The sequence below is a fragment of the Staurois parvus genome, unplaced genomic scaffold (assembly GCF_062004578.1).
Source record: "Staurois parvus isolate SC_StPar_1 unplaced genomic scaffold, SC_StPar_1.0 ptg000299l, whole genome shotgun sequence".
Classification (NCBI taxonomy): Eukaryota; Metazoa; Chordata; class Amphibia; order Anura; family Ranidae; genus Staurois; species Staurois parvus.
The window spans coordinates 17,698,132-17,718,860 of NW_028318095.1; the positions used below are offsets into that span (position 1 = coordinate 17,698,132).

A 20,729-nucleotide genomic window follows, 5' to 3' on the forward strand; every position below is an offset into this window, starting at 1 on the left:
TTTGGGAGGGTGTTTCTAATCAGCATTGTCCAGACAGAGGGTCAGAGGTTATTATTATTATACAGTATTTATATAGCACCAAGAGGTTTGCTCAGCGCTGTACATTATAGTGGGGGACAGTACATGAGACAATACACGAGGGGTTTGAGGGCCCTGCTCTTTCAAGCTTACAATCTAGGAATGCAAATTCATAGGACAATCGGGGGAGAATGAAACCTCCTCCTACAGGCTTGACCAAGTGCTTTGCTGGACACTGATGGAAGTCAAAGACTGCTCTTACTGCTGATGAGAAAAGGTATTTACAGTGGATAAAAAGTTTACACAGCCCCGTTAAAATGTCAGGTTTCTGTGATGTAAAAAAAATGAGACAAAAAGATAAATCATTTCAGAACCTTTTCCACCTTTTATTGTAACCTGTGAACTGTACAACTCAGTTGAACAACAAACCAATCTTTTAGGTGTGGGGAAAGGAGGGGGGGAGTAAAAATAAAAAAAACTAAAATAATATGGTTGCATAAGTGTGCACACCCTTAACCACTTGCACTCCTGAGGATTTAACCCACCCCTTACTGACCAGACTTCTTTTTTTGCTATTCTGCACTGCACTATTTCAACTGGTAATTGCACCCAAATGAAATTTATGTCCCTTTTTTCACACAAATAGAGCTTCCTTTTGGTGAGATTTGATCACCTGTACGCTTTTTATTTTTTATGCTATAAACAAAAAAGTCTGAAATTAAAAAAAAATATATATTTTTTTTACTTTCGGCTATAAAAAAAATATATAGTAAACTCAAAGTTGGTCACACATTTAGGCCAAAATGTATTCTGCTACATATCTTTGGTAAAAAAAAAAAATCCCAATAAGTGTATATTGATTGCTTTGTGTGAAAGTTATAGCGTCTACAAACTATGGTGTAGATACTGCAATTTACGCCATGTTTTGCTATACAGCGCTGCATTAGTTTAATTGCACGGTCATGCAACACGGTACAAAAATAAAATTTATGTCATTTTTTTCACACAAATAGAGCTTTTTTTCTGTGGTATTTGATCACCTGTGCGCTTTTTATTTTTTGTGCTATAAACAAAAAAAAGACTGACAATTCTGAGAAAAAGCAATATTTTTGAATTTCTGTCATAAAAAATATCCAAAAAACTCAAATTTCATCATAAATTTAAGCCAAAATGTATTCTGCTACATGTTTTTGGTAAAAAAAAAATTCCAATAAGTGTATATTGATTGCTTTGTGTGAAAGTTATAGCATCAGCAAACTATGATATAGATGATGGAATTCACACAGCTTTTACTTTCTGACCGCCCATCACATTTCTTGAGGTGCTAAAATACCAGGATAGTACAAACACCCCCAAATGACCCCTTTTTGGAAAGTAGACACCCTACGCTATTTGCTGAGAGGCATATTGAGTCCATGGAATATTTTTTTTTTCCAACAAGTTTTTGAAAAATGGGGAAAATTACTACACACGAAGTTGTCACTTAAATGATATATTTCTCACGCAAACCATAGGTATATAGTGAATTACACCCCAAAATACATTCTGCTACTTCTACTGAGTATGGGGATACCACATGTGTGAGACTTTTTGGGAGCCTAGCCACATACAGGAGCCTGAAATCCAATGACTACTTTGAAAGCCTGAAGGTGCGTAACTTCCTCATTTCACTTTCTCACTACCTATCACAGCTTTTGAGGCACTGAAATGCCAGGATAGCACCAAACCCCCTAAAATGACATCTTTTTGGAAAGTAGACACCCCAAGGAATTAAAAAAGATCCATGGTAAGTATTTTGCAGATCTCATTTTTTCTCACAAGGTTTTGAAATATAAAAAAAGAAAAAATGTTTTTGTGTTCTTCATTTTCTAAAAACTTGTGGAAACAAACGAAATCTGCAAAATACTCAACATGCTTCTTATCAAATTCCTTGGGGTGTCTACTTTCCAAAAAGGGGTCATTGGGGGGGTGGGTGTTGGTGCTATCTTGGCATTTCAGGGCTTCTGGAACTGTGATAGTTAGGAAGTATGATAAGGAAATAAAGCCTTTTAAAAGCCTGAAGGTGCTTATTGGATTTTAGGGTCCTGTACTTGGCTAGACTGCCAAAAAGTCTCACATGTGGTACCCCCATACTCGGGAGAAGTAGCAGAATGTATTTGGGAGAAGTAGGAGAATGTATTTTGGGAAGTAATTCCACATATACCCATGGAATGTGTGAGCAATAAATCAATTAAGTAACAATTTTGTGTTTAAAAAAAAATAATTTTTATTTTTTTGTAATTTTTCCAAAAACTTGTGGTAAAAAAATAAATTCTTCTATTGACTCAACATGCATCTCAGCAAATAGTTTGGGGTGCCTACTTTCCAAAAAGGGGTCATTTTGGGGGGTGGGGGCATTTTAGCCCAGAATTAGACGTTTGTGCCACACATCACTCTTCTAACCACCTGAAGACCAAACCTCTTCTGACACTTTTTGTTCACAAAAAAAAAATCTGTATTTTTTGCTAGGAAATTGCTTTGACCCTCCAAATATTATATATTTTCATAAAGCAGTCACCCTAGTGAATAAAATGGAGGGTTCTGCAATTTTTTATCTCACATAGTATTCGCGCAGCAATTTTTCAAACGCATATGTTTTGAAAAAAATACATTTTATTTTTTTACTTTTAATGCACAAAAACACAATATATTGGCCAATTATATGGTAAGATATAAAAGATGATATGCTGAGTAAATGGATACCAAACATGACATGCTTTAAAACTGTGTTGCCTTGTGCAATGATGACAAACTGCATACATTTTTAATATCCATAGGCAACACTTTATAAGCCTTTACAAGCTACCATTTTAGATTTACAGAGGTTGTCTAGTGTTAGAAATACTGCCCTTGATCTGACATTCGCAGCGATTCCTCACATGCATGGTGCAACTAACGTTTACAAACTGGCACGGGGTCAACGGTCTCGCACGCAGGTACGTGGGGGGAGGTGGTTATTTTGATTTTTTTTAATTAATTTTACACTGTCCCTTTCATTTTATGAAATCACAGTGAATGCAAATATCCCCTATAATTTCAATGGCTGCGGAAGGCGGGGGGGGGCTTATTGGCCATCTAGGATTGCCTTTTATACGAAAGCCTATCGCTGGCTGAAAAAAACGATACCAGGATGATGCCTGCAGCTGTAGGCATCATCCTGGTATAACCGTTCACAGTCCAGTGATATACCAGTATGTTGCTGGTCCTTGTAGGGTGTATATGCCATGTTCGTTTTTTTTTTTCTTTCAGCCTGTGAGCTGAATGGGGAAAAAAGAGAAGAAATCTCTGCCAGAAAAAGTGTGTGGTATGCCCACCATTAGAATATACCGTCCTGCATTCACCCACTTCTAATGGTGGGCACACATGAAATGTGCCAAAAAATATTATAAAATATATATGCTGAAGCATAGGGGTCATCCACCCACTGGCCACCCCAGGCCTCCATGCTTCGGCATATATGCTCTTCCTTCTTTTTTTTTTTTTTTTTTTTTTATAACTGCGGATGAAGAATCTCATCCAACAGCGCTGCCCACACTGACTTAAATATATTCTGAGAGCAAGCTCCTGTTGCTGTCAGAATAAACCGGTTGATGCTGCAGCTGAATGGCATTCCTGCATAAAATTGTAGAACAGTAACAACGACAACAAAAAACACTAACTATTTTTGGTTTTTAAAATTTTTTTATTTCTTTTGGAATTTGTACTTTTTATTTTTTATGCCTTTTTTTTTTTTTTAAACTTTAACTTTTTAAAACAGATTGTAGGGTCTCTCAAAATGTGATAGCCAGTTTTCTGACTACCTGACATCTTGCGAGACCCTGTGTAAATATGTGCCCTGAACTGTGCCGTGCTGTACCCTATACTAGTACTCCAGTAGTGTGTGGTAGCGACGGAAGCAGTCCTTGAGGCCGAGGCCAGGTCAGGAGGGACAAAAAAAAGCAGGTGTCACGCCTAATTCCATGTCTGCTACAGACAGATTTTTTGGGGGTCTCCTTTGGATTGGGGTACCAGAAATGGCATCGGGAAAATGCCTCTCATGCAACTGGCTAACTGCATCTGGGTTGGGGTTTTGGGCCACAGCACCTTCTGGATACAAAAGGTCCGTGATGATCTCTTCCTGGAATTATCCACTTCATCTAGTTGCTTTGTAAAGCACAAAAGTATTATACAGAGCCAATTAAAATAGACACTTTTATGTGCCAGCATCTGGCTTTTTTGGAAACTAAGTGCGGCTTCATTATCTAGTCGTTGAAGTCCACCCCTCCCATGTTAAGGTTTTAGTCGTGGACACAGAGGGGCTTCTCAACAGCACCTGCTGCCGTGGCAATTTGGATGGTCATATCTGCATGATTGGAAGACCGGATGAAAACATCCTGTTTTTACTTTCCACTTCACTGCGAGCAAATCCTCATTTCTCAAGCAGGCTTTTTCCCCTTTTCTAAGACGGATATTCACAAGCCGTTGGGGGAAGCCCCGGCGATTAGATCGCACGGTGCCACATACGCCAGTTCCAAGATTGTACAAATGTCTAAATGGTGGTACACTTGAATAAAAATTGTCCATGTATAAGTGATACCCCATATGGAAAAAGGATGACACCAAGTCAAAACTATCTTGCCACTGCTCCCCATGTAGTCAAGGCATCCGGGGTGCTCCACGTGACTATCTTTTCACTCGTAAATCCGAAACCTATATGTATAGCCTGTTGCCCTCTCACAGGTCTTATACACCTTGACCCCATATCTGGCACGCTGGGGAGAAATTGTTTCATGAGTGCAAGGAGGCCAGAACAAATAATGAGGGACTCATAAACGCAGATTTTTGGTGGAGAGTATAGACATCTGCAAATTTTTGGTTAAGGTGATTTATGAGGTGCCAAATTTTGTGGAGCTGGTCAAATTCAGGGTCACCCCGAGGATGACCTTGTGTTGTCATTGAAATGCATAAAATTATACTCTCATATCTATGCCTGACCATGGCAGCAGAGAACACAGCATATGATGAATCGAGTCTTTGGAGCAATACAACCGCAATTCATTTTTTTTAGTAATGCCCGTGTTGAGGGTTAGGCCTCCAAAAATTCGAAATTAATTAATACAGATTTCCGTGAAAAACTCCCAAAAAATCAAGGGGAGTATTTAAATTTGCTGTTTCCACCTGAATTCCAGGTTGGGCAGTGAATGGGGGGGGGAGGGGGGGGGAGTACGTGTGCTGTAGAATTTGTGGGCTGCCAATCGGGATTTGCAAGCATGGCCGCAAGGACACTAGGGGCTTGACAGGCCTGTGTGCAAATTCTTGCTGGCTGCTGGACACTGCTTGTGCTCACCACTGCACCAGCTGGTACTGCACTCATGGGACTCGCCACATCACCAAGGGATACTGCAGTGCTGGTATGTGAAAGACCAGGATGTACTAGGCCGCTGGTGCTCGCCAGTTCACCAAAAGGTTGAGCGGCACTAATACTGGCATTCTGCTGCATATGCGAGTCATCATGCGATTGTAACATCTCAGCAACCTTGGAACGGGGTCGGGTTCGCCTATTCTTAACAGGAACCTCTTCTCCATTGTCTGAGCTATCTGTCAGGGTGCTGCTGCTGTCTACAGGTTTGCATTCTGAGGCTGATTGTGTCAGGGAGTCTTCCCCTTCGCTCTCACCTGACATGCTCAGAATCCTGTAGGCCTCTTCACTAGAGTACCTTTGTTGGACATTTTGGCCACTAAATTTTATAGGTACCTAGTGCGACTCACGGGAAAAAGAGCACCTGGCTGACGGACTGTTTGAACCGCTACAAAAAAATTTACCAGCAAGTCCTAACTGAGATCAGGTCTGATTCTGCGAACACTGCGGTTTTGTGCGCAATGTATCAAGTAACAGTGACCTACTGACACTGCACTTGAAGGGGAGAAGGGGGCGGCAAGCGTAGGGGCTAAACGCAGGTGCCGGGGCTGATCCCGCTAACGCTGTGTTTCTGGGGACACTATACTAATGTGAATGCTGGTATAGTCCTGATCTGATCAAAGATATTGATCCGTTCAGACACTATACTAGCAATGGAGGTTTATTGTGTGAGCGTGTTCCTGGCAATCAAGGGGTTAAATGTGATTACTGGTGTACTGAAGGGCAATCTGATGCTATCTGGGAGAGGTGCTAACTGATGCTAATGCTATCTGAAGTCACTGGTGACACTAATACAGTGATCAGCAAATAATCTGAACACTGTACTAATGACACTGGTGACAGAGCAGTGAAGGGGTTAACTGGGGGGTGGCGCAATCAAGGAGTTTAATGTGTTCTGTGAAAAGTGTGCTGCTGTGCTGCTTTTACTCACTGTGTCTTGATTCTCTCTCTAGGACGGAATGTTCCCAGAGAGAGATGATGTCATGAATGCCTGTACTCATGTAACTGTAAGCACAGGTACAGGAAGATCCTTGATATGACTGGGATCGATCATCCGACTTAGGCCGACCATCACTGGCCTAGATCGGATGATTGATACCTTAGGGATCAAATCACGGCACCCGCGGGTCAGCGGGGGCACATGCGAAACGTTGACTTCCAGAGTGAAGTTCCGCTTTTAATTTTACCTCTGGCCTTATCTTGGGTCTTACACAGTCGATTAGGCTCCTCCCCTGTACCAAAATAACTCACTGATTTCACTGCACACTGTGAGCTTCTCATAATGTGTTTTAGAAGCTCCAACAAATCAGAGTCTGCTTCATTTCTTAGCTGAAGAACATCCAACATTATCTAGCCCTTTCTACCCCCTCCTGACTTTCCCTGGCCTGCCCCTTTTCATTGATTGGATTTCGAATAATCATGGAGTCTCAGCAACACATGTGACTGCTACCTAGAGTGAGTTTCATGCAAATGCAGCCTGCTTAGGGGCACCCACTCCTTCAGACTGACATCCACCCATCAAGGCATTTTGATTTTTGCTGCCAAGATCCAGGGCACAGCTCACGAGAGCAGAACGCACAAGAGAAGAGTATTGAAGTAGCATGCTGCTCTAGTTTCAGGCAGGTATGAACAGCACCCTGCCGCCCCCTCCCATCAGCCGTGATCTGCCTGCACTGCAACACTGCATAGAGAAACACAGAGACCGATGATATAACTGGGTCCAAAATAGGATATTTCATGGGTGGTGTGGCGGGGTGGAACCAGGGAAGGCAAAATTAACGCACATTAAATATCTTCTTTGAAGTCAAACTCCGAAAAAATGATCCCTTGCAGTAGGTTAACATCTTGTTTAGTTTAAGGGGAGAGTTTTTTACTTAAGCGATCCTCCACTTCCCTGGCAGACAATGCTCTCTCATGCTTCTGCAATGTATTGTCTCTTGAAGTAATCACAACCAATGCAAGGCTATGGGTCCTGCATCAGTCTTGATTATGTAAGGATCTTATACCTCTGGAGCATGTGGGAGAAGGTGATGCAGGGAACCCGTGTAGCATCAGAGGATCAGGCAAGTAGATCTTTTTTGTTTGGGGGCATAATTTTTAAATTTCCTGGGGCTGGGCTGTAATCCTTACTGTCCCATGCTGCCAGATTTCACTGTGTTGAAAAATCTTAAGCATCTGACGCTTCTGGGTGTGTCAAACACCTGCTCCCTCCCATTGCATGCTTTGCTTCTGTCTGCTGGCCCCACATTACTGCTAATGAAGCAGGGGTAGGTGGATGGAACCAAAACATACAATGGGAGGTCCAGGTATCTGACATATCCAGAAGTCGGATGCTGAAGATTGTTTCTGCGATTACATCTCTGCAACTGTGCAAAGATCAGAGGCATGGGAGTTGGGACAAGGACCTTTCTTGTGTTGCTGTTGTCATAATGATCAGTATAGGTGTCCTCCACCTTCAACCAATCTTCATGGTCCAGAGTCTTCAGCCTTCTCCATTGGCCACCTACTGATGATGTAACTGATGTTCACTGGAGGTACTTTGTACCGGCATCTGGCTCTAAGGGCCAGTTCACATCAGGAATCACTCAGGAACACGCTGTACATGCCTGTGTGATTCACATTGCCATTAATTTTGAATGGGTTGAAATTGCACTGCACCACACCAAAAGTCATACATGCACTACTTTGGGAAACTCGCTGCAACTGGATCGCAGGTACTTTTGTACCATGTGATCTGGTGCAGGCAAACGCACTATGTTCGGAGTGTCATTAACTTATGGACACCGGCTGCAGGTCACAACTGCAGTGTATTTTGAATGCAGTACAGGTAAAGCACACGGAACGCAGGTTTCCTGCACCGCTTTGGTGTGAATGGGCCCTTAGTCCTTACAGATGCTGGGATTGTACTCTTAGCACTTGCGTGGCATTTGGTTTAAAGTTAAAAAGAGAAAAAAAAAATTTAATCAGGAAGTGGAAAAACGTTTTTGGCAGAAGATCCAGTGCCTGCTAGAGTGTTCTATACAGACATTTTTTTTTTTTTTTATCTAGCGTGTTCTATACAGACAACGTTTTTTTTTTTTTTTTATCTAGCGAACCTATGTTAATGGAAACCTTTCCTGACGACTGTCATTGCGGGCTTCTCATTCTGCAAATGCTAATTAACTGACTTTCACCCAGCAATCTTCCTTCAATACTGTGAGTCACTGACCAAGAGCAAGTGTGCAGAAAAGGACTTCTGACTTTACTGTGATCCTCCTGACCTGCGCAATTCTTCCACTTTGATGAATCTGAAATTGTTATAACTGGTGCAATTACATAACAGGCAGCATTTGCAGATGGAGTTCAGTGATGGCCTCATATTTCTGTTTGGAAAGGTTTACGCTAAAGGAATGGGGACACCATTGTTGTTCAGAGATTACATTGGGGTTCTGTCATCCGTTCAGTTTAAAGAAACAGAACTCCGTTTTCAGAAAGTACTTGGGGGGTAAGTGGAATATGTTAATCACATTTAAAAGTTATCTATAGCCAAAACGTTGTCTTCTAGTTGGAAATGGAGGGGGGAGGTTAGAACTCATGTCAATAAAAAAACTGGCAGAGGTTCTAGCATTTCCTTACTTACAAAAAAAAAAAAAATACTGTTTATGTTGTTTCCCCTCACTTTAGTCCCTGTAGATTCCCCTCACTTTAGTCCCTGCTCCTTCCTCTCTCCATCCAAAATTATAAAAAGTGGGCTATAGGTACATCTCAGAGCAAAATTTAAGTGGTATTAAAGTCATCTTTTTTAATGTCATGTTTACATGCTCTGTGCAGTGGTTTTGCACAGAGCAGCCCTGGTCCTCCTCTTCTCGGTTCCCCCGCTGTCCCCTACATTCTGCCAAGTGCCCCGGAGCAAGCAGATTGCTACGAGAGCACCCAAGCAGGGCCACTCCTGAGCTGCTGCTTTGCGTGTCTCAACCAATGAGGAGAGTTCCCAGAGAGCCAAGGCTCTCATGTTCTGGGCCTTTCAGCTTAACCTCTTTACCATACAACAATCAGATTTTGTGATTCATTAGTTTTTCTGTTTACTGCTTGTTACTATAGAGGAATGCAATTTACATTTTCTCCTATGTGTAATTAAAGGTAAATACAACTATACTATTTTTGTTTTAAATTAGCAATGACAGGTCTTTGGGCGGTACACATTTATTATTGTAAAGTGACACCAAGGAATGAAGAAGTTGTGTGTTCTAATTAAAGTGTATTAATAGGAATGCGGTTTTGTGATGACATCATCACAATTAAAGCTAATTATTATGTGCATAGTGGAACAGTGCACTGCTTTTTAAATGTAATAAAACGTAGGCCGTGGTGAAGGCCGTGCATGACCGTCTGCTTATAGGCAATGTGGGACAGCTGCATCATAGAGGTAAGTATGCATGTGTTTTCTTTTGGTTTTTTTTATAAACCCCATACTTCTTTAACTGCAAGATGAGCTGTCTATATATAGTTTACATAATGCTGCAGCATCAACACACATAGGACTCCCACCATTAGAGGTGATTTATTTTTACAAAACAAATCTACCTTTTTTACACCAGTACCGACGAATATTCCAGAATTTTTCACCCAGAATTTTTTCTGTGTCATTCAGCTAAAATGCTCATTGACAGGAGCACACAATGTTGTTCTCAGGTGCCCAATGTCCTCCTCATCAATCTATGAGATCAACTACTGTTCGAATGCTAGCAGCAAGCCCAAGATTGTAATGCTGCACAATTAAAGCTTGTCGCTTTGTGTAACAAAAAAGGTGGGCTCGATTTCCCACTTCCAGCTTGTTGACAATTTTTGGGCAGTTTTTTGGCATTTTCCCAAGGCACTCCTGAAGAACCCAGAAGATGCCTCAGGGTGCCACAACACCCTTGTTGAAAAGGCTGATCTAGGATTCCAAAGTGAGCTTTGGTCTACACTTTGAAATAAAGAATGCTAGCAAATACCACAGATGCTGGTCATTTACTATAAATAAAGAAAAAAATACAAATAGAGCAAGTAGTATATGATAAGATACTTTGATAGTAGTGATGATACTCTCAATTGTAAAGCCTTCTGTGTAGGAAAAAGTTTACCTCTGAGCAATGATCCATTTAATAGGTTAATTGCTTTGCCCATTTTATTTAAAGTGGTAGTAAACTCTGATTTATTATTATTTACGCTTACCTGTAGGTAAAATGAATATCTCCTAAACTTGCTCCGTTTAGGAGATATTCTAGCAAGCTTCAGCTAGGGACATTCCTTCAGAGCTGTGTACCGCGGCCGAGATTTGGTCACATGCGCAGGAGTGACGTTATCGTGGCTCGGCCAGTTAAGCGAGTGAAGATGGAAGCAGTGACAGTGCACCGCTGGAAATCTTTGTTTGAAGGCAAGTCTTTCGTAATGTGCTAGTATGCTATGAATATTAGCACATTATGCCTTTTATCTTTCAGGGGAAAACTTTGTTTAGAGTTTACTACCGCTTTGAAACTGATATAGTATATGATATTTTGATATGGCGGTAGAACATAGGTTGCTAAAATTGTGCCGAGCTTAATTTCAACTATTGTACTGCTGATCTATAGGGACTGATGCTATGGCAATCTAAAACAAGTCAACACGTGTAAACAACACTGAGCTCTTTCTGTTATGGCAATCCGAATAGAAGAAATTTAAAGACTAGTTCAATCCTTGCTACCACATGGGAAATCTGCTCTAGACTTCACTGAGCAATGATCCTTGTGTCTAAACGGACTTTGCCTGGTCCATTGGTAACATTTAAGATTTTCACATAAATTGGGTCCACAGAGGTAACATGCATGAATCCAGGGGTTTATTGATGTGTAGAAAGCATACAATAAAGGGGCATCAAAGCCCACCTTGACGCGTTTCGCACAGTAGATGTTTATTTAAAGAACCTATTGTACGAAATGTGTCAAGAGGGATTTGATGTCTGTTTGCAGTATGCTTCCTGCTCATCAATAAACTTCTCTATTCATGCATGTTAGCTCTGTGGACCCAATTTGTATGTATGTCTTTCATATGAAAGTTGGATATTTATCTAGCTCTGTAAACCAGACGATGTTAGCATTTCCATTATGGCCTTCTTTGACCTGACCTGTAGTCTATTCTTTGTTAACTGAATAAACAATTTGAACAAGATATTTATCTAGCTGTGACTGATAAGAATTAAGTATGTCTCTTGATTTTGGTTATCCTTAATCCAAAAATACAAATCATAAGTCAAGCTATTTAACATTTTTTTTTTTTTTTTAAATAGAAAAATTTCAGCTTATACCATGCTGCTTTCAAACAATATACTGTACTAAAATTACCCCTTTTACAATAACTTTTTTAAAGGAAATGTATGGGGTATATAGAAAAAAACCCATATATCTATACTCCACTGCTTGTTGTAGTGTCGGTCTGATGCTGCACCGTCCCCCCCCCCCCCCCCCAGCTCTAAGCCAGAGAACTAAGCAATAACATGTCCACCAGTCACTGTCAGTGATCAGTCAGCGCTCTCTGCTTTGCTCCTCCAGTGCTCACTAGAGCCCCAGGCTGGAGAGGGAGCAGGTGCAGCTGGCTACATTTCTCAGCCACGCACTGAAAACCAGAGCCAACTGTCAATCAGGCAGCTGGGTGGATCTCGACAATATGGTCAGGATCCTTCCAGAGCCTGGAATGGCTTTGTGACATCAGCTGACAACAGGCTTTAGCACATTGTCTGCTGATTCTGGGCCACAGGAGAGCCAGTGTAAGTGTACTCCTGTGACTCAGAAAAGAAGTATGGTCAAAAAAGCTTTAAGATAAGTAAATAAAAGTTGTAAGGAGATAAGATGAATCTGCAGCCTGCTCTAGCCACAGTGTCTCCATGTCCAAATACTGATTTATGTACAGTGAAAGATATCCGTGAAATACTCCTAAGCTCTTGTGGTTGAACACAGAAGTGACTACCATTTGAATTGCCCACTCACCAATGTAAAAAGATGCTAAGTAACATTGGCAGTAACAGGAAACCTGTATCGTGTAGGGATTGGCATATTCAACCCTTATGTCCGCGGAGTGCAATCTCAGTGGTAGAAATCCATACCTTCATCCCCATTCCCACAGTCCTTAGAGCAGTGTTTTTCAACCTTTTTTGTGCAAAGGCACACTTTTTTCATGAAAAAAATCACGAGGCACACCACCATTAGAAAATGTTAAAATAATTTATTGAAAAACGTTTTGACTTGAGGGCCGCAATGGGTTCATATATTGGACCCGGGGGCCGGACCAAGAGTAGATGAATGATGTGTATGTGTCATCCATAGTAAGTATAGTAATATTCCCCCATAGTAAGCATAGTAATTAATCCCCCATATAGTAATTCACCCCCCATATAGTAATTCACCCCCCATATAGTAATTCATCCCCCATATAGTAATTCATCCCCCATAGTGTAATTCATCCCCCATAGTAATTCTGACAGTATCACGCTCCGCGGGCCGGATTAAAAGTTCCGCCGGGCCATATACGGCCCGCGGGCCGTAGTTTGCCCATTGCTGTTCTAATGATTGGTCTATTTGTGAGCCGAGGCCACATGTTACGGATGTAATTGCAATTTTTCCCACGGCACACCAGACAATATCTCACGGCACACTGGTTGAAAAACGCTGCCTTAGAGACCGGTACCGCACAGCTCTTGCAAGGAACATGTTCCCACTGAGTCATCTTCCTACCACACACACCTGCCATAGCCCCATTCATTACTATGCATGAACCATACTAATGGCAGCCTCCAGTTCTCCATTGTAATATGTTGGGCAAGTTCACACAGTGAAGACTGTAGGATTAGGGAGAAAGGTAAATATTTTATCACGTGGGATGCAATCTGGGGTGGAAGGTTCACTAAAGTGAACTAAAGTCCTGATTTATAGATTTACTAGGAGCATGTTTTGTTTTTCTTTTTTTAGGAAAAGAGACATGCAAAGTATCTTTTGCCAAACACAATGTATACAATGCTCCTTGCAGGACAATAACACGTGTGGCTCTAAATTGGAGTGCCATGGAACCTGAAAGAGGCTGCAAGGGAGATGGCAGCAGCATCTGAAGGAGCAGAAATTGGAGCCCTGACCCGTTGTTACTTTGTGTGCTTCTCAAGGCAGCCACTGCAGGCAATTGCTGGCTGTGTGAAGTCATGAATAGCTGCCATTCCCACACGACTGTCCGTTTCAATTGCAGGAATCTGTAGATTCTTGCCTCTGGGATTCGCAATGTAACTGAACGCCTATGTGAATGGAGCATAAGATTTATAATATTGCGGTTTACCAATCCTTCATGTCATGGCTGCATTCGTTATCTGTTTTTATATATCCACCAAGTGATCTAGCCAGTAACACACTTCCTGTCTTAAAGCAGAGCTCCAGCCAAAAGGGGAAGTTCCGCTTTAAGGACTGCTTTCCTGCTCTCCATTAAGGATTGGCACCTTTGGGGGGCGGGGGGGGGGGCGGGGGGGGGGGCGGGTAACTGAATTTGACATGTACCCGCTCCCACTTCCGGTCCGATCGCCTACGCGATCGGAAGCGGAAGGTGTCCTCCCTCCCTCCCTGTAGTCTTTTGGGACATGTGACAGGTCCCAGAATGCTACAGAACCATTCATGAAGCGCAATGCTACTCACGCATGTGTAGTGGGTACCTAGCTGTGAAGCCACAAGCTATCACAGCCGGGGGCCCACACTGAAGATGCCAGCCTCCGAATACAGGACGGCCAGCAAAACGGGCTGCAGGGACACATTGCGGGACCGAGGGACAGGTAAGTGGCTGTTTTTTTAAAAGTCAGCAGCTACAGGTTTTGTAGCTGCTGACTTTTATTTTTTTGACAGCGTGAGTGGAACTCCACTTTAAGGTGGCTTCTCTATCTATGGGGGACCTATGGAGACGCCCTTGGACAGCAACATTGTGTGAAGAGAGTAGTATTAGATGGACTAGTAGACTAACAAACTCCAGCTAACCCTTTTGAAGCCATTACAGAAACCGTTTTTTGTTTTTTTTTTGTTTTTTTTCTTTTAGGATAAAGATTTTACTGAATAAAATCTGACCATTGTAAGCACCGTCATCATTAAAACAAAACCAATAAAATAACCAAGAAGGCCACTCTTTTAACAAGCACTTACCTGCCTGCTCGTGGTCTTCTATTGAATGCACACTGAGCTGTGCCTGCATGTACATGCCTGACACACTCTGGTTACGCCACAATAATGGATTCCTGTTTGCATGCATGGGATGATGTCCCTTCTGTTGTGGTGGTTTATGTAAGGATATATATTATTTATAAAGGGCGTGTCCCTTTCCCTTAGATGAAATATTACAGTGCCTCCAGCCGTTAAAATACGGCAAATATTTAGTAAACCAATAATTTGGACACTTTGATAATTTGATCACCACTTATTATCATACCTTGAATTCTTTTAGCCAATATGATTTCGTACCATACACACAAAATTTGCCTTATAATAGATAAATATAAAAATTTATTTATGTACAAAAATTATATATATATTAACACAAAACGCAAAAGACTGGTGATAAATGAATATTGGTACACACAATCAAAAATATATCCTACCAATGTGAGACACACTAATAAGGTCTCTAACTAATTTCATCAATCACAAATTTTAAATGATATGATTATTTATTAAATTTATTAATAATTAATAATTTCGAATATCTCAAAGGTTATATTCTCGCATGCCGTGGCCATAGGATTGCAAGAAGTAAGCCCTTGATATGTGATACTCTGGTTATTAATATTCAATAAATTATGAAATATGAAAAAATTTATAATATGGCAATAAACAATTTTTAACAGTAACACAGTATCTTTCTACATATCTCTAACTACCCAATATTGTTGTAATACACTAAGGTAATTTTATGATTCTACACAACAGAGAAAGTAATTAATACAAAATCAAATAAACATCTCACCACACCCGGACGTCAGACTAGGCAACTCTCCCGTGGATTTAGCTGGCAGTGGAACGCCTTTAGACTGATATATAGGCAAGTGATAGATTCAATAGGGGAGAATGTAGGAAGTTATAAGTTTAGAGGTTTAAAGTTTTAGGAAGTTTGAAAAGATGGAAGAGTAGTTATTTCAGCAGAGATCTTCTTCAGATGTCAGGTCTTTCCATGAGGTCTTTATGAGCGTTTCTTTTTTTTCTTAAAGCACATGGGCTTTTATATCCACTAGTCCATTGTTCTAAGATACCTTCCCACCAGGCTTCCTGATTGGCTAGTTGAGAAATGTGTGTACATAAGCTATTTCTCACCTGCCCGCCAGGTGGCGGTCATGTATCACAGAACAATGTGAGTATTTGAGATGACTCATACCTTGGGTGGAATCTTCAGGTAATTTCAGGAATAAAATATACGGCTCTATCCAGATATAGCAGTGATACCTATATTATTCTAAATAGGGACCATGGAATATAGGTGTATATTCGGTTATTCCTCCTTGAAGTACCATCCTGTTTGTTTCCTGATAAGACATGTAACTAATGCTAGTTTATAATACATCTTACTTCCCATCATCTCAATACTCAAGTTAGTGATATATAGTTCCCATTGCTGAGTATTTAGTGGTGTTTAAAGTCTATGACATCTTATTTATAATCTGTTTTTGTAGTATATTTTTGTCATGATATACAGTGAACTTTTAGACTTAAATGTCCTGAATTTCACCCCTTTGTTTCAGAATCAACATTTCCTCTGTGTAGGGAAAAAAATTCTCTATTTGCCTGGCCCTTGTATTGGACTCATGGTAAACAACTGTTAATGCTTTCACCCTTGGTGAACAATAGTATATGGTAATAGTTTCAGAGGTCTGTTGGTTCATCACACTCTACAGGTTTTGGTTAAGCTTTCAACCAGTTGAGTTCCCGTCTCATTATTGTTGAAATGTTTACAAGTCAAAGTCCTATGTGTTTGACTTTCTGTAGGTGCATTCTTCTCAACCTCCATATACAAATAGTCCTTGTTGACAGTTCTAACAGTCCCATTGTCTTGGAAAAGTCTTACTTCCCCCATTCTCTCCAGTTCTTTAACTAGAATTCTTGGTGGTTCAACCAAGACAAAATTAACTCTTAACATCCGGTTATGCTGAGCTGTTTGCCATATAATATTATGTCTTGATAAAAGTCATATTTTTGACATGATTCAAAAGCCCACAACAAAATCCCCCTTTGTTGTTGGGGTATAGGCACGCGTAGAGGGGTGTCTGTATCGGAAAACATGAGTGGGGCTTTTGGCTAGAGTGATCGTTCGTTTTCTCCGGTGAAGGGAATGAAATAATAAAAAAAATTTTTTTTTTTTTTTATATAATAAAATGGCAGCGGTGATGCTGGTTGGTCCTCAACTTGACTCGGCGTCTTTAGATGGACACTTCCGATGACGATCCTGGTCTTGTGATGAGGCCGGCCTGGCCTGGCACATCCACCTTGGGTCCATGGGTCCTCCGCACGACAGGTCTCTTAGACGGTCTCCTAGGCGGGTCTTTTCTTCTGGACTGGCCCTTGGTGGCCTGGGACATCAGGTTATCGTCTCCGGATCGATCTCTGGCATCTGGCCTTTCCCACAGGACATTATAGCTTCCTTCTAGGGTCCGGTCATTGACACCTCCGATCGCCGGTCTGGTCATAGTCTGGGCCTTCCTTTCTAAATTATAAAAATGAACAGTTTAAGTATGGGATATACATAAAATTATGTTACTGGATCCTGTAAGGCAAAAGATGAATTATATGTTTAAAGGAAATTTAATAATGATCTCAATATCTCCAGATAGGAATTGGTGGGTTTAGTCTTCCAACAACTGCAATTGAGACTTCGGATGGCAAGCACGTAATTGATTGATGTGCACCCATCTATCACTGATTTCACCATACCGGGTAACCTGCAATTTATATGCAACCGGAGAGATTTTATCAATGATAGAGAACGGACCTTTCCAAGATGGAAGGAATTTCCGTTCCTTGATCTGGTCTCTTGCAAAGTTGTATAGATAGACCTTGTCACCAATCTCATATTCCTTCTTGGAGGTTTTGAGATCATAGTATGTCTTAGCACTAGTTGCAGCTCTTTCCAAATTTCGCTGGGCAAAGGCAAAAGCATATTGCAGATGTTTACGTAAATCCTCTATGTACTGGTGTGTGGTGGTAGCATTGATCAAATTTTGATCTGTAGTGCGATACAATAAGTGCTGGGGCAGTACCATCCGTCTACCTGTCATCAGTTCAAAAGATGACATTTTTGTAACTGTATTCGGAGTAGCCCTCAACGCCATCAGGACCAGCGGGAGCTTGACATCCCAATCTTTGCCTGTTTCCTTAACAAATTTCTTAAGGACATTAACGATGGTCTGATTGTATCGTTCTACACCACCACTAGAGGCTGGCCGATAGGCGATATGCAATTTCCTTTTAACCCCCAAAATTTTCCACAATTTGGCCATCACTTCGCTAGTGAAGTGCGATCCTCTATCAGACTCTATCCTCTGAGGTAAACCAAAACGTGAAAATACATGATTTATTAGCAATGCAGCACATGTCTCGGAGCTGTTATTTGGTGCTGGTATACATTCGACATACTTGGTGAATAAACATGTAACTGTTAACATATACCGATTTCCTCGTGAAGATTTTGTTACTGGCCCAATAAAATCCATCTGAAGGTCTGACCAAGGCATACATATCCCCCTCTTCTGGAGAGGTGCTCTGTGAGTTGGCTTGGTAGGTTGAAATTGGGGACATATTAGGCAACCTTGGCAGTACTCCTTCACATCACGCAACATATGAGGCCAGTAGGCATAATCCCGCAGGATCTCATACGTGATCTTCTCTCCACGATGACCGGAAGTGGGAGCATCATGGGCATGCTGTAGCATCAAACCTCTAAATTTAAGTGGGACGACCCATTGTTGTACGCCACCCTTTGAGGTTCGTATCAACAATCCCTGGTATAAAGAGAATTGGGATTTGGATTTCATTAAGATACGTAAATCCTCCTTCCCACTATATACTTCCTTATTTATGGGATTTTGGTTGGGATCTTCTATATGACTATAAAACAAGCCAATTATTGGGTCTTCTTTTTGGGCAGTAATTAAATCCTCACTAGGAGAATCGTGACTCCACTGTAATGCATTCGGATCACCAGCTGTTCTGGCCTGTTGCCTGGTGACAGCTTCAATCTGTACGGTACCTAAAAATTGGTCAATGTCTATCAGTTCACCGGTGATTGCCCCTTCCTTGGCTAGAGAATCGGCCAGATCGTTCCCTTCTTTCTCGGCACCTAGAACCTTGGAGTGGCCTTTGGTCTTCTTGAAGTGCAGGGTGAGATCATTGGACCTTACCAGTTCATCGATGTGACAAAAGAGCTTACCATGTTTCACGGGTTTGTGATTACTCTTGTTCATGTTGTTTCGCTTCCACCTAGGGAAATACTCCACAAAACTATTCCTGACATAATTGGAATCGGTTATGATGGCACACTCTTTGATGTTGAACTCTATAGCCATCTCAACTGCTCTAAGAATTGCAGTAAGTTCAGCAACCTGACTGCTTTTTGGTCCAAGTTTGTATCCCACAGAAATTGGGGTGACACCTTGGGTCCAAACGATTCCAATACCTGCCACTAGTTGGAGCTGTTCCCCATCCTTGTGATGAAAAGCACAACCATCCACATATACACACGGCAGCTGTTTACAGTATTCTTCATCGTAAACCTTGTAGGGAGAGAACAGTTGTTCTTCCAGAAAGTCAGTGTCCGGGGCCTCCATAACAGGCGTCGTTGCGGAACAATCATGGAGCTCGGCTAGGCCCTGGGCTACTGGACTTTCCTTGTTCTGTTTGTACCGAATTTCAAGAGGCCACCCTTGCAAAGACAAAGTCCAAGCAGTGATGCGGCTATTAGACACATTTCCTCCCTTGATACGTTCACTCTTTAAATACTGTAAAGGCTGGTGTGCCGTTTCAACAATGATTCTCTCTCCCTGAATGTAACTGCGGAAATTCTGTAATGCCCACACGGTGGACAATAGAGCTTTTTCACAGTCACTGAACTTTACTTCAACCGGGGACAAAGTTTTACTGGCATAGGCAATCACCTTACTGACATCATCACGTTTCTGGTAAAGAACAGAACTCATACTTACCTGCGTAAACCCTGTCTCTAGATAGAAATTTTTACCCCCTTCGGGATATCCGAGACACGGAGCTTGTGTGAGACGTTCCTTTAATTCCTTCATGGCGTCCTCCTGTTTCTTACCCCACGACCATTCGACATCCTTCTTCAGTAGGTGAAGCAGTGGCTTGCTTATCTCGGCGTAATTATCAATAAACTTACGCGAGTAGTTTACCATACCTAGGAATGATCTCAATTCTTTAAGGTTAGTAGGGACTTTACAGTTCAGAACCGCCTCAACTTTCTTCTTTTGTGGGTTCAAACCTTCAGCAGTAACTTCATGGCCTAGGAAGTTTACCTTCGTGCGACACCACTGGGCTTTTTGTAAGGACAGTTTTACTCCTGCTGCTTTTAATTGGCCCAGGACATGCCGAAGTTCTGTAATGTGTTTGGCCATATCAGTACTTTTGATCAGGATATCGTCCACATATGCCAACGTCCCCCTTTCGAAGGCGTCTGGCATGGCCTTGTGCATGAACACAGCAAATTCATGTCCGGAATTTATGAATCCGAAAGGCATTCTACCCAACAATATTGTCGATTCCCAAAACTGAAGGCCAGTTTGTATTGGTCTTCCTCACTCACCTTTATGGTCCAATACCCCTGTGCACAATCCAAGGCTGTAAAAACCTGGGATCCTTGGAGCTGGGCTAGACACTGGTCTATGTATGGGACAGGCCATCCTGACATGTACACACGTTTGTTTAGCTGACGGAGGTCAGCGCACAAACGCCATTGTCCATTGGGTTTTAAGATACCCAGGATCGGGTGGTTGTAGGAGCTGTGGATGGGCCTAATTATACCCCTTTCATGTAACTTCCTGATAATCTCAGCTAGAGATTCATAGGAAGCTAATGGTAACCTATACTGTCTTACGAATACTGGTGGGGCATCTGGATCTGTTTGGATCCTAGCGATGTGTAGGTCAGTAGTCCCACAATCGTAAGAATCCTTGGCAAAGATCTCTTGGAATTCAAGGAGAAGCTCTCGGAGCAATTGTCGGTCGAGATCACTGGCACACGCGTCGGCGAGGGCCACCATCTCT

General features: G+C 41.7%; 1 protein-coding gene across 1 annotated transcript in view; it reads left to right on the top strand.

Moving 5' to 3' along the window:
* The window catches only part of MOSPD2 (motile sperm domain containing 2), a 150,384-nt gene that overhangs the window by 1,028 nt on the left and 128,627 nt on the right, over window positions 1-20,729 (top strand). The gene's annotated exons all lie outside the window — the stretch shown is intronic.